Source organism: Phyllopteryx taeniolatus, chromosome 4 (genome assembly GCF_024500385.1).
Source record: "Phyllopteryx taeniolatus isolate TA_2022b chromosome 4, UOR_Ptae_1.2, whole genome shotgun sequence".
Lineage (NCBI taxonomy): Eukaryota > Metazoa > Chordata > Actinopteri > Syngnathiformes > Syngnathidae > Phyllopteryx > Phyllopteryx taeniolatus.
The window spans coordinates 16,415,599-16,429,804 of NC_084505.1; the positions used below are offsets into that span (position 1 = coordinate 16,415,599).

Below are 14,206 nucleotides of genomic sequence, written 5' to 3' on the forward strand. Positions count from 1 at the left end.
CTAATTCACACACACTTATAGAAAAATTTGCTCATACACTTTAACTGCATCTTAGCGATGCTGGCAGGCCTGCCCCTATAGACACACGAATGAATGTCACCAATCACTCTACACTATGTAAAGTTTATGTATAGTTACCAAGTTTAAAAAAATAAATAAAATTTTACAGCAGACATATAAAGATATGACCTGACGAATGGATTAAACCTAGAGAGGTACTACTTTTCTAAGTAGGTATTGCAGCCAAATAACAAAAACTGTTCTTCCTGTGCCATTTTTGTTAAACCGAAGAGCCACAGATCCGATGCACTATATAATGGTTCCACTGGTTCCCTATGTACCACAAAAATACTACTATAAATACTTGCAGGCCTGTATACTGGACAGAAGTAAAAAATAGACTAAAAACCACTGGCTGCATTCCTTTTAAAATGTGTCACTTGTACAAATGAAGGTACAGCTTCCTCCTCAGTCTCTGCTACTGGAATGAGTATTCCCAAAAATTATTTAAAACTGCTGCCCTGCGATTGGCTGTTGACCAGTCCAGGGTATACACTGCCTCGCCTAAAGTCAGCTAGGATTTGCTCTAACTCACCCATCACCCCAATATAGAAAAAGGATGCATGGTGAAAATTGCTATTTTATTATTTGTATTTATGTCCATATGATGCTGTTTAAAATGTGTTAACAAAATTGACATCCTAACAAAAGTAGAGCCAATCTCTTCCAAACAATACTAGTTTTTGTCGTATGCCTTTGTTTTTGTCCTTTTGCATATTACAAACCAGCCTCCAACCCTCAAATAGGAGACTTTGCAAAAGAGTCTTCTTAGCAATAACGATGGCTAGCTGGACTGCACAGCATTTTTTTATTGAGTAGTAATGTGTGGCAGTCATGCAAGGCAGGATCAGTATGTTCTGTGTAGTGAACATTTTGAATAGTAGCACGTACTGTTACACCCCTGCGACATCAATTTAAATTCCATTCAGTCAAATCTGCTGGCAGTCAACAGTAAAATGTTGATCGGTTGAGTTGATACCACTAAAAAACAGGTCAAACACACACTGCCAGCACTGCCTTATCCTAACTTGATACATATTTAGGTCTCTCAGTAATTGATTTAATGACAAACATAAGAGAATTGTATGGTTTCTGTGGAGTGTGCAACTTGGTGAAATTATTGACTGAAAAGACTCAAGGACAACATGTGCCACACTATCACAAGTTATGCAAATAACTAAAAATATACAGCAATATCTATGTAACTTTTTTCTTAGATAATATTAAAATTATAAATGGCCATTATGAGTTTTCAAACCTTAAAACGCATTAAAATTTTTGATCATGGGCAATAAACTTTGAAAATTTAGCATGAGAAGGTGTGTCTAAACCTTTGTGTGTGTCGGACACTAATCTGAAGATTCAAAATGATTAAAAAAAAGAAAAAGAAAAACAAACAAAACTATCCAGACGACAAGAACAAAAACACATTTACGGTGGATGTTTGACACTGTCGAGGTTACCCTATGTCACTGGGTCTGTTCATTATCTTCATAGACAAAATTTGTCGACCTAATTATCCAATTTGCAGAAATCAAACTGTGACCTTAAGTATTTTCTGGGTGACAACAGAACGTAAAGCTGCCTCGATCAGAATTAGTACATCCCAGTCAGAGGGTACGGTTGGTCAATTGGAAGAAGAATGGAGTGAACATTTTGCTTCAAGTGGGGAGAAAGATTGACAGATGCCGGGGGGCATCCACAGTATTGCTGCTGGTGTATTGAACTGTCAAAGCAAAGCCAAAAGGCACAGCTCTGAAATTATCGACCAGTCTATGTTCCAGGCTCAGTAACAGTCACCCACGCTTCCGAGTGAAAGAATGTCGACATGTTGGAGGTGTTGGTCTGTCACCCTCAGGTAGAACAGGCTGACTTATTGTGCTATCTAACTAATGTAAATGTAACTCGATATGAATCCCTAACTAAATGGGAAAGGTAAAGTAAACTGTGGTAACTTGAGATATGAGGTTATTTTGTTCCTTCACCACGCTTGTGACTCAAAACACTTATCTAAAACGACCTTTCCTCATTGAAATTAATGGAAATGCCCCCCCCCCCAAATAAATACAATTTGTTTACAATGAGAAAAATACCCCTCTATAATAGTATACTTTATAAAAACATTGAGTACATTAATGACAAATTAAGTAGAATGAAAAATAATTAGACAGTTTTTGCCACCCTTTCCCCTGCAATGAACATTGTGCTGCTCATTCTGGTGTATGTGTCTTGGCCACCTGGGGGCAGTATAAGACCGACAGACAGACAGAAGGCTATGTTGTTCATTGAGGCATCTTAACTCCTCTCTAAACTCATCAGTACGACACTAATATTAGTCGTTCTTTGCTGAGATTGAATGCTTGTGAGTATTGTTATATATTCTGTATGTGTTCAGGTAACCATTGCGTAAAGGGTAACAATGCCGCCACACGGATGCTAATAGTTAGCCTGTGTGGATATGGTGTTTCCCATTGTATGCTAGATGGAGGCTATGTGGTTGTTTGAAATACGCGTCTAATTCTCTTTGTTTTATGTTTAGTTTGACAGTAACCTTCAGCTGGGAGTAATAATAAACAGCTTGAAGTTTCTTCTTTGAAAAACAATTACTAATGATATCAGCCAAAGCGCTGTTAAGTTGATGGGAGAATCTGTACAGCCCAAAAAGTGTACAATTGCGAACCGTTTCCCTCCTATGCACATGAGAGAAAATGCCCCTATTTGAATATGCTTTGCTCTCGTATTGCTACTAAAAAGATAGTGTGTCTCAATGGTTGTTTGTCTATTTGTGTCTTACAAGTGACTGGGTAGCAGTACAGGATCTACACTCCCTCTCGCCCAGTCAGGTGGGATAGACTATGACCCTAGTGAGGACAAGCAATACAGTATATAAAATAGATTGGTGTATTGTAATGATTACGATAAAAATAATCTAAAAGAACAATACTAATTATTAGTTATAATTCTTATAATTACTGTTTTATGTTTCCAATTCTGATTTATCTTCCAAAGCCCGATACTTGGTGTATTTTTGATAAGAGTGACACGATCATCATGGCTTCAATTCATAATGGCTGTTTTAACACTTAAATGGTTTGTATTTTTAGGGGGGGGGGGCGGTTAAATTTATTATACTGAAAGGTGTCCCTCAAGGGGAAATTCAACTCCTACGGCAATGTATACTTTGTTTGGCACATCACACATAGAACCAGATCACACACATGCAGGCATGCAAGGAGAGATTCAGAGTTAAAGAGGCACGCAAAGTGTTCTCCACACTTGTGTCCTCCTTCTCCAAAGCCCAAGTTCTTACAGACTGAGGTAGTGCTGCCCCACTCATCAGATCAAATTTAATATTTCACAAAGACAACCCAGGTAAATGCAAAATGTAGTTTCCATAAATATGAAAAATATCTAAACCTTTTGGGCCAAATGTGAAAAAGTAATTGCCACTCTTTGTTGAGTACAACGTTAACTGTGATCAACCACAATTTTTGGAAAGCTGAATTAAATTTGACTGGCCTGATTACATCCAGTTTATTTTTTAAATTAAGAAAGCAATTAAATAGTACCTGTCAGACAGAGCGAAGTAGGCAACAAGATATCAGTCTGAAAAAGGTTACAAAGCAATTTCCAAGGCTTTGGGCCTCCAGTGAACCACAGTCAGAGCCATTGTCCACTAATTGAGAAAACTAGGAACAATGCCAAATTTCCCAATTGGTGTTTGGCCAACCAAAATTACTCCAAGAATGCAACGATAATTCATCCAGGAGGTCACAAAAGAACCCAGAACAACCAAGAACCAGGACTCAGTTAAGCTTAGCATTCATGACTCAGTCATAATCAAGGCTTTAAGCTAAAATGGAATCATCTGACATCTTCTGAGACAGAAGAACACAAAGGCTGATCTGACATTTGTTAAGAAACATCTTGATCATCCCCAACACTTTTGGAGAAATATTCTGTGGACTGACGAGACAAAAGTTGAACTTTTCATCCTGACCCACGCACGCATACACGCACGCCTGCACGCACGCACACAATTCCTACTATTTATAAAAACACATTTAAGATTTTTTAGGGGGAAAAGATTTGATTATCCATTTGATATCATACCACATGTTAATTTCAAAATAAGCCTGTTTTTAAAAATTATTATTAGTCCAAAAGTAATGGGGTAATACAAGATTTGTGAAATAAGGAGCAAAGAAAAAGGAAAGTCAAGTCTGAAGGACCCCAAACGCTCCAATGCAATATGAATCTCAGGGGTAAAGATATGGTATTAAACTATTGAGTCTGTTTATAGCATTCCTGACTTTTATATGAGGCTGGTCCCTGTATATTGCTGCAACAATTTCCAGTCAGCTGTGGCAGTATTGTAAACAAACAAAGAGTCAAGTTGGAATAAATATCAACCAAAGGCAGAGGCCTTGTCATAGAGGTTTAGTGTTTTTCATTTACTGTATATCCTACCTGCATTAATAAAGGCTTGAGCCAAGTTACAGTAAACAGTGGATCTCGCTTTCTATTTATGCTTTATTTAAATACTGACCTTCTCAAAAGGAGTATTTATTCACATAGAAAGTTAGAAGTTCCCTAGTATGCCTTAACTATGGTGTGCATCTTGAATGTACAGTGTCTTGTGAAAAAACTTTAAAAAAAAAAACAGCAGTGAGAGTACCATTGAACGTGTCAGGACCAGATGATGATCTTAACCCCAGCCCACCACTCCTCACCACAACAGGCACCGTCACTGCTCTACTTTAGAAGTGGGTTAGTTGGGCTACGTCTGGGCACTGTGTCTGCTGCTGCTTCAAATAATCTCTCTGTTCTGATCTTCTGTTGTGTCCCTGGGGCCAACAAAACAACAAAAATCCATCTGACAGTAGCTTTGGAAACACATTATCCAAACCCTTCCCAAATCAGTTCCCGAAGGTTTTCCAAGGGACAGCCTGAAGCTCTTCACAGGGCAACATGATGCAAATGCGAATGTGGGAACGGACCCTTGGTAGTCAAGCAGTTGGGACGTTAGCACACAAAGACGTTTCTGAGGCTTGGAAATGTCTAACAGATGAGTGGCTGAGGGGACAATGCCCAAAGCCCTAAAGATATCCTGACCTACACACACGGAGCTTGTATGCGACTGACAGATGGTTGGGTTGGGTGTGAGAATCCCCAGTGTTTCTGCTCACTATCTGCGGTGTGAGATGGAACCTGGGGCAAGAAGAGAAGGATGGGCAGTAGGGCTTTGTAAACCTAGATAGACAACACAATAAACAGGAACAGATGAAACATTTTATTTTCTTGGGATGAAAATATGAATATTTGATGGCTAACACTGACAAAGCCATTTAGATATAATTTCAAGTATAGTTTACAATGGAAACAAAAACAACATTTGTCCTCATGTAGAATATCATGAAACGTTTAAGAACGTTTCTAAGAATGTTCAGATGTAAGAGCACAAAATCAGTGGGAACAACAGCTTATAAACATTTAAAACAAAGAGAAAAATAAAAGTACTGTAATTTCTCGTGTATAATGTGCACCCATGTATAATACACACCCCCAAAGTTGACCTCAAAATTCTGGAAAAACTATGTATAATGCATTTTTACAATGCATGATTTTGCCTCTACCCATATGATCAAAACATGAAGTATTTTTTCAAATAATTATTCTGAAGTTAAGCACTTTATTTGAACAGGTAATACTTATTATTAATACTTATTATTTACTTTCTCTTATTTAGAAATTAACAGCCTTACTTTTATTTAGTAAATGAGAAAACACACAGTTGTGCTCATATATTTGATTAGCCGGGCAGAAGTTGTGAGATGGGTACATTTCTTTAAAGAAAACATAAAGGGCTAGGTGAAACACGTTTAATTTTGTTTTAATGGGAGAAGGTGGGTCAGACTGTTGGCTTTCCTCCCGTGACCTCCCACTCCAGACGGAATCCCGCAAACTCACCACGCGCTTTATTCGTCCGGTCCCGATCACTAAAATCATCAATCTCATGTCAGTTCAACTGAAACTTCTGCAATCTCTTAAGATTCATCCAACGTTCCATGTGTCACTACTCAAGCCCGTCTCCACCTGCGCTCTTAGCCGTCCGGCTATAACCCCTGTGCCATTCTCCACAAACTTCTTCAACCTCAGCCTGCTTCTGAGTCCAGTTAAAATGAATACTATCGCATCGTAACACAGTGCCTATTATGAGAAAGGAGAGCCCACTTTTCCGTGCTGCTTGTCAAATTGACTTTCTTGGTTTAGGTGCAAGCGTTTTTTTAACTGCTTGCACGGCCTCCAGGTCACTTCTTTTAGTACCAGCTACAGACAATGGGTTGAACCGATTATTCGACCAGTCAGTGGAAGACTACTTCCACCGTCTCTGCTGAAAGTGTGTGTAAAATCTGAGCACTATGTTGTCATCAATTGTGGAGAACAGCCCAGTGACACACTTGAGCCATAAGTTGTCCCTCCCCCACTATATAAAAACTTGAGCGCCTTCGTTCGCATCAGTAGTTAACCGGCGCAGTTGCTAGTTTGGCCCACCGCACACGAATGATGTTGCCGAAAACTTTCACTAGAAGTGATTTTCACCAAACATCTACCGGCGTGTTGCAACATGACCCTCTTTTGGGTTTTGAGGCTCACATACAATATATAGTAATGGACTATTTTATTTTTTATTGAACCACGCCAAATCATGGCATGTTTGTCATGGAAAAAGTGGGTGGCAATGAAGTGACGAAATGGGCAACGATAAATAAGAGCATGTGAATATTTGGAGAGGCTGCTAGCAGTCATTAATTCCCCATTCAATGACTTCATAGATGAATTTCAGTGACAGCGAAGCACTCGTACATATGAAATTAGACACAGGAGGCATAGGTACATATTAAATTATAAATACAGGTTAAAAACATTTGTAAAACACAATATAGATAGATAGACAGACAGAAAGACTGTATTGGTGAGCCTTGGCAGTTCCGCAGCGGTCTGCTGCGTATCGTTTACAAACCTTGAAAGGGAGCCTATATTTCTGTTTGTGAAAGCACATGTGCATTTTTGATGCCCTGTTGAAAGCCACGCAATGACCCGCAGGGATATATTCCAGTCACCAGAAACTTTAAACGGATATATTTTACATGCAGGGATGTGTAGGCATAAGAAGGATTTTTGGTATTTGATTGAAAGCAAAGGCGTGGTTTCAGCGTATTCAGCCTACATGCCCACAGTCTCTGCGGGCAGGAGGAAAGACTTGATTTTTCATGATTTTGAAGCCTCATTTTGTACACTTAACAATTTTTTTTATCATTCAAATTTGGCAGGTTTGTTAAAAATACTCTTTTCTGTGGTGTATAAAATTTACAAGACGTTCATTTTCACTTTACAGGGATTTTACTGAAAATAAAATCAGTCATTGGGTGCACTCATTTAAAAAAAACACATGGTTGTGTTTAGAATGACAATTTAATCGTGGCTGAAAGTCAAGTGTCCAAGTGTTGAACTTAATGTGTTTCTTGTCTACACGGCGTTGTGTGTGTGTGCATGTGTATGTCTGTATCTGCACGAGAGTGAACACTAGCTAAACAAAAGGTCAGTGGAGTGTTTGAGCTTTTGCTAAACACTGGGCAAACAAACGGATTTGACACATAAAGCACAGTTCTCTCATGCAGAATGCATAAGCCCTCCAGGCAGACTTAAAACAAACAGTCAACGTGACCATAGACAGGACTAATACATTTCAGAACATGAGACGTATACACATGCATAAATATGCATACAAAAAGTTTGACAGGTTTAATTCATCCTTCTGGATGGTGAGGCCAAAATAAATAAAAGAAGAAAGCAAATGCAAAACACACACACACACACACACACACACACAACTACAGTAACACCAGTGTTAACACGTCATCCATAAAGCAGTGTTTCTGCTTACAACAAAAAAGCATTCTCACTCTGTACCTCCTTCTCTCCCTCCGTCCCTCCTACCATTTCTCTTTTCGCTCTTCAGCCCCCCCAGCTCGCCGTCACACATCAACATGGCGAGAAGAGGCACAAATATACCGCATGCATCAGGTCACTCTGGCACAACAATATTCTGTATGTGTGTAAATTAACACGTTATATTGTAAAGCTTGAGTTGCATGCTTCGTTATTTGGTAGCCAAACTATAAGTGCTGTCAACAGGAAACATCCTGCGAAAGGAAAGTAGCACTAGTCAATACAGAAAGTGATTAAACTTGTTACTTTATTTGTATAAACTTAAAAAAAAGATAGGAAAGCATCCGTTATTGATAGGAGTAATACCTGCACATGTCCTTGTGGTAGGCATAGTATATATAATATCAATATCACAAATACATTCGTAGTTTACTGTCTTCATGCATTAAGAAAATATTTTCATTTCATTTTTAGTGTAATATGAGGGATACACATGTGATTCAGTGTGTGTTTGTGTGAGTGTGGGAAGACAAAAGGTTTCAGATTTATTCATGGTTTAGGATAGAAGGTATAAATTTAGCTGTGGTCAGACATTGTTGGGAGAGTTCTTGGTTTTTTAAAAACTTGTACTTGGCTCTATCTTTGTGTGTCTGGCAGAGATTTCACCACATGCCAGATTTATTCAAAGAATTTACAGTGCTAGAGGCAAATATAGTATTATGACTGGCATCTGCCCCGACTGATCTCTTGTTGGATATACTCAAACTTATCTTTTCTTTAAAGTCCCTATAAAGTGAAAATAAAAATGTCTTATAAATTTCATACACCACAGAGAACAATGTTGCGAACAAGTCTGCCAAATTTGAATGAATCAAAAAAATTGCCAAGTATATGAACTCAGGCGACTCTAAATTGCCCGTAGGTGTGAATGTGAGTGCGAATGGTTGTTTGTTTGTATGTGCCCTGCGATTGGCTGGCAACCAGTTCAGGGTGTACCCCGCCTCCCGCCCGATGATAGCTGGGATTAGCTCCAGCACGCCTGCGACCCAAGTGAGGAGAAGCGGCTCAGAAAATGGATGGATGGATGGATGAATTCAGGCTTCAAAATGGTGAAGAATTGAGGCATTCTCTCAGCTTTCAGACTCTGTGGGTGTGTCCACTGAATGCGCTGAAAACATGCCCCGCTCGACTTTTACCTGTCACTCAAATATGTTCGTAAGTGTAGCATATTCCAATATGTTTGAGCTGCGAAAAAAATATCCACTTAAAGCCTCTGGTGCCTGGAATATATCCCATCGAGTCGTCACGGAGCTTTTCCATGCTGCGACCTCTCGTTACTAGCCGGTAGCTAGCTTGCGGGCCAACAGGTTTCTGGACGCCGTGGACTAGCGTTGGGGTCGGTCAATAAGTGACTGCCTCACTTGGTTTTGTGACGTGTGTGGGGGCTCATAACAGAGATACTTCAGGGAAAGTTCACCGTTTATTAAACACAACGGCACACATTATTCAGTCCATGGCTCACACTGAAAGACATTTGAGCACATACTTCCTGCAAGTTATAAACCCCACAATGCTTTGCATTTCAACTTTTTTTCGGTAGCCTGAATAACAAAAACTACATAACACTTGGGAATTTGAATAACAACACTGAACTGGTAATTGTAAATTGTGGCATCCAGGGAAGATGCATGTTTCGGATTGTAGCCATATCTTGCTAGTTCACTGCATGCTGTAGTGGTAAGTAACTCACTATTGCGCCAGATAGCCATTGATGGAATGAAGGCGCTAAGTACTTATATAGTCGGGGAGGGCAGACGCATGCCAGGAAGCCAAATTGCATTCCTAAACTTTGTTTTAGCTACGCCCAAAAAATCTGTAAACTGAAATGGTGAAAAAGAGTTTAAAGGTATAGCTCACCATTTCAGTACTATAGTGTTCTTTGCACATTTTCAGCAGTTATCTTCAAACATATATAATGTATTTAGAAAAAATCACTTCCAGGGTCCTTAAAAAAAATAACTAATGACTTCATTTTGAGTATTTCTGTATAGTTCACGGTTAATCCAAGAGCTGGACTTAATTCTCTAGTTTTAGATCAGTTCTTGTTTTAGATCTTAATTCAGTGCAAACCGATTTGAGCTAATTGGACCAAACTCTGGTTCAGTCACTGCCTTCTGTTTCTGTTCAAATGAGCAGAGCCAGAACGAACATTCTAAATAAAATCACAAAGCGAGAAAAATTGAGCGGCGGGAGACAAGGATGGGAAAAATAGGCAACAGCATGAAGAGCTGGTAAACAATTTCATGCAAATCGAGGGTGAACAATAGGTGAGCTTTTAGTCTATCGCCTTCCCTCTGTTGCTCTCCCTCTCTCCTTCACAGCCAGGGCACAGCTTTTTGACAGGGATAAAGCAGGGAGAGGGCTGTTTTTCCCTGACTACTGAATGCTCTTTGAAGCATTCCCAAAAGGTTGATCCTATTCAGAGAAAGGTTTCCTATTTCTCTGATGCTCTTCAATAATTCATCATCCTTTTTATGGTTTGGTCTCACTGTTGGAAGGATTACCTAAACCTGGCTGCATATGAATAATACCATTGTGATATCCTCTAGCCAACGCTGTACAGTTCAGTGGGTGTTGGCTGTAGATTGAAGAGAAAATTATAAAGAGTTATAAATGCAAGGTATCAAATTAGTGGAAAATGTACTTGTTCCTGATAGCCTGAAATACATTTCTTTGTACCATTACACAAAGGACATGCATTTAATTACTATGCCGCTTATTGCAAAGATTGTCTGCTTCATTTTTCAGTTTTTGTTATGAAGCCATCTATCTATCTATCTATCTATCTATCTATCTATCTATCTATCTATCTATCTATCTATCTATCTATCTATCTATCTATCTATCTATCTATCTATCTATCTATCTATCTTTAAAATAACCCTAGCCCCAACCCTGTTAATAGCACAGACATATGAAGATATGTACAAAGTTAAAAAGCCCAGACTCCTTTAAAAGGGATTGCATAGGTAAACAAACCATCATTCAAATAAAGTGCAGTAATTGCAGTCGTAATGATTTATCTGCTTTTAAATAGATAAAGTGGTTTGTTTTGATAGTAAATACATTGCAAAACAGTATGAATAATCATAAATGATACTTTTATATGGTGGTGGTACACTTATGCGATAATTTTAAAATGTCTGTCAGTCATATGGTCTTGGTAATACTCAAAATTAAGTGTTTTTCCCAGGGGAAGAGTTAGGAGCCCTATTGTCACGGCTGCTGCCTCGGCACCCTGAACTACGCCTTGTGTTTGGTGTGTGGCTGTGCAGGTGGGAGGAGACGAGTTGGCTGTGAAGCATCATCATCAGCAGTGTACTGAAGCCAATCCCGAACTCCACCTCGTCGCCAGATTGACTTTAGCAGTCACGCTGTCAGTCGCTTCTCGCTCGGATCACTACTACTGCACGCAGTATCCTAATCAGTCCTTCGTTTCCTGTCCAGAACCTTCTTTTCCTGAACTCCTGTTCAGAATCTCCACGCCTGTACTCCTGTCCGGAATCTCCACGCCTGCTTCGTTGCCTGCACTCCTGTCCGCTGAAATCGTCACCTGACCCAGAACTCACACCGCAAGACATTGCTGCCTGCCAGAGTGCCAGTCTCCTAACCCTCTGGACATTCGTTGAACTAAATAAACTCTGAATTCTGACCTGCCTTTCTGTATCTGCTCTTGGGTCCCCTCCTGCACCGCAAACCGTAACAGTTCGATCTGGCCAAAGAATGGACCCCGCAGAGACGGAACGCCTTAACGGACAAGCGGTTCTGTTAGAACAACATGATCAAGCTCTCCATCTACTCCTAGGCAAGGTAAAAGAGTTTGCTAAATCACTGGCCTCCATACAGAGTCAGTTGCCGGCTTTGCAGACACCCGGTCAACCTCTACTTACGCCGCCACTTGCACCTGCTCCGCCCTCACAGCCAGTCCGAGAACCATTTGTGCCTTCCCCCACACCTTATGAAGGGGACTTGGGTTCGTGCCGCGCGTTCTTGGTACAATGCTCATTGGTGTTTGAACAACAACCCTGCACATATAGATCAGACCGAGCTAAGATTGCGTACCTTATCGGCTGCCTTCTTGGGCCACAGTTGAGTGGGAGAAGGGAACTTCGGTGTGTTCAACATATTCCAGTTTCACTGACGGAATGCGTAAAATATGCGACCACCCTGTCTGTGGCAAAAAGGCCGCTAAAGCACCTGTAGTGTGTCAGAATTTTCAGTTGAATTTCCTACCCTTGCCACGGAGAGTAAATTCAATGATGACGCACTCCAAGAGGTATTGCTCCGCGCTCTAAACGAGTCCCTCAAAGACGAGACTTGAGAAACGACCAGCTCCGCACACTCAACACAATTCTCCTGCGCGGGCCAATCAGTCACCCATATTACCCACACAAGCTTTGTCCCAAACCCCGCCCCTTGCTGACGCAGTTGAACCTATGCAAATGGGACGTGCAAAGCTCTCCCCTGAGGAAAGGGCACGACGATGCATCGGCCAACTTTTTATGTACTGTGGACTGACCACAAGAACCGGGAGTACCTCAAATCTGCCAGGAGATTAAACCCAAGGCAACCCAGGTGGGCACTCTTTTTTTACTCAGTTCCACTTTACTTTGTCCTACATCCCAGGGTCCAGAAACGTCAAACCAGATGCACTGTCCCGCCAATTCTTCGCCCATAAGACAAGCGAGGACCCAGAACCCATTCTCTCTCTTACTTGTTTCGTGGCATCGGTAGAATTGGAGATCGAATCCCTAGTGAAGGCACAAGGCACAAGACAAAAAAACAGACCCCAGAGGAGGGACACAGAAGGATCTGTTTGTCCCTGATCCTGTTCGCTCCCAGGTTCTGCAGTGGGCTCACAGCTCCCGCCTTACGTGTCACCCGGGTGTCAATAGAACATTAGCATTTTTGCCCCATTTCTGTTGTCCATCCATGGAAGCGGACACTCGTTCATTCGTCTTGGCGTGTGCTATTTGTGCCCAAAACAAGACCTCAACTAGACCCAGCTCTGGACTCCGCCACCCATTGCCCATTCCCAGTCACCCCTGGTCACACATAGCCATGGATTTCATCAGTGGCCTCCCGTTGTCCAGAGGTAACAGTCATTCTTGCTGTCGTGGACAGATTTTCAAAAGCAGCCCACTTTTTTGCACTCCCTAAACTCCATTCTGCCAAGGAGACGGCCAACTTATTGGTCCAACACATGTTGCGTCTGCATGGCATGCCGTCTGATATAGTATCTGACAGGGGTCCCCAATTCACTTCCCAGGTCTGGAAGGCTTTTTTTGCAGCACTCTGCATTGGAATCAGTCTCTCGTCGGCTTACCACCCTCCAGACCAATGGGCAATGCGAGCGCACAAATCAACAGCTCGAGGCAGCTCTTCGCTGCATGACACAATCCCATCCAGCTTCGTGACGTGAACAACCCTGCCCAGTGCCTCCTCTGTTCCCCTTTCCAATGCTCCCTGGGTTACCAACCCCCACTTTTTCCGTCACAAGAGAATGCGATAGCCGTTCCCTCTGTGCAGACTCACATATGTCGATGTTCTTCGATATGGAAGCGTGCCCGCTCTGGTCTGCTCAGAGCCTCCACAAGGTCGAAGAGACAAGCCGACCGTCACCGAACCCCCGCTCCCACATACGTTGTCAGCCAAAAGGTGTGGCTCAATTCTAAGAATTTAACGCTTAAGTTGGATTCCCGGAAGTTTGTCCACCGTTTCATTGGTCCCTATGTGATTGAGGCCCTCGTTGTTCCCTGTGCTGTTCACCTTAAGATCCCAACCTCCCTCCGTGTTCATCCCACCTTTCATGTTTCACAAATAAAACCTGTTTCTTTAAGCCCGTTGTGCCATCCCCTCCTCCCCCCCCCCCCGGTTGCCTACACTATGAACCGGCTACTGAATGTGCGTCACCGTGGTAGGGGCTAGGGTCCTCACTAGGGACGCGGCCGTGCTGGAGCCTATCCCAGCTATCTTCGGGCGAGAGGTGGGGTACACCTTGAACTGGTCGCCAGCCAATTTCAGGGCACATGTAAACAAACAACCATTCACACTCATATTGACACCGAAGGGCAATTTAGAATCTTCAATTAACCTACCATGCATTTTTGTGGGATGTGGGAGGAAACCAGAG

General features: G+C 41.6%; 1 long non-coding RNA gene across 2 annotated transcripts in view; it reads left to right on the forward strand.

Moving 5' to 3' along the window:
* Window positions 1-14,206, forward strand: part of LOC133476494 (uncharacterized) — a 125,885-nt gene that overhangs the window by 56,549 nt on the left and 55,130 nt on the right. The window contains exons 3-4 of one of the 2 annotated variants that reach the window (XR_009788065.1): window positions 11,349-11,488; window positions 11,549-11,883. This is a non-coding gene — a long non-coding RNA (uncharacterized LOC133476494). Of the gene's footprint in view, window positions 1-11,348; window positions 11,884-14,206 lie in introns of both variants that reach the window. The other variant, XR_009788066.1, reaches the window with a different exon arrangement.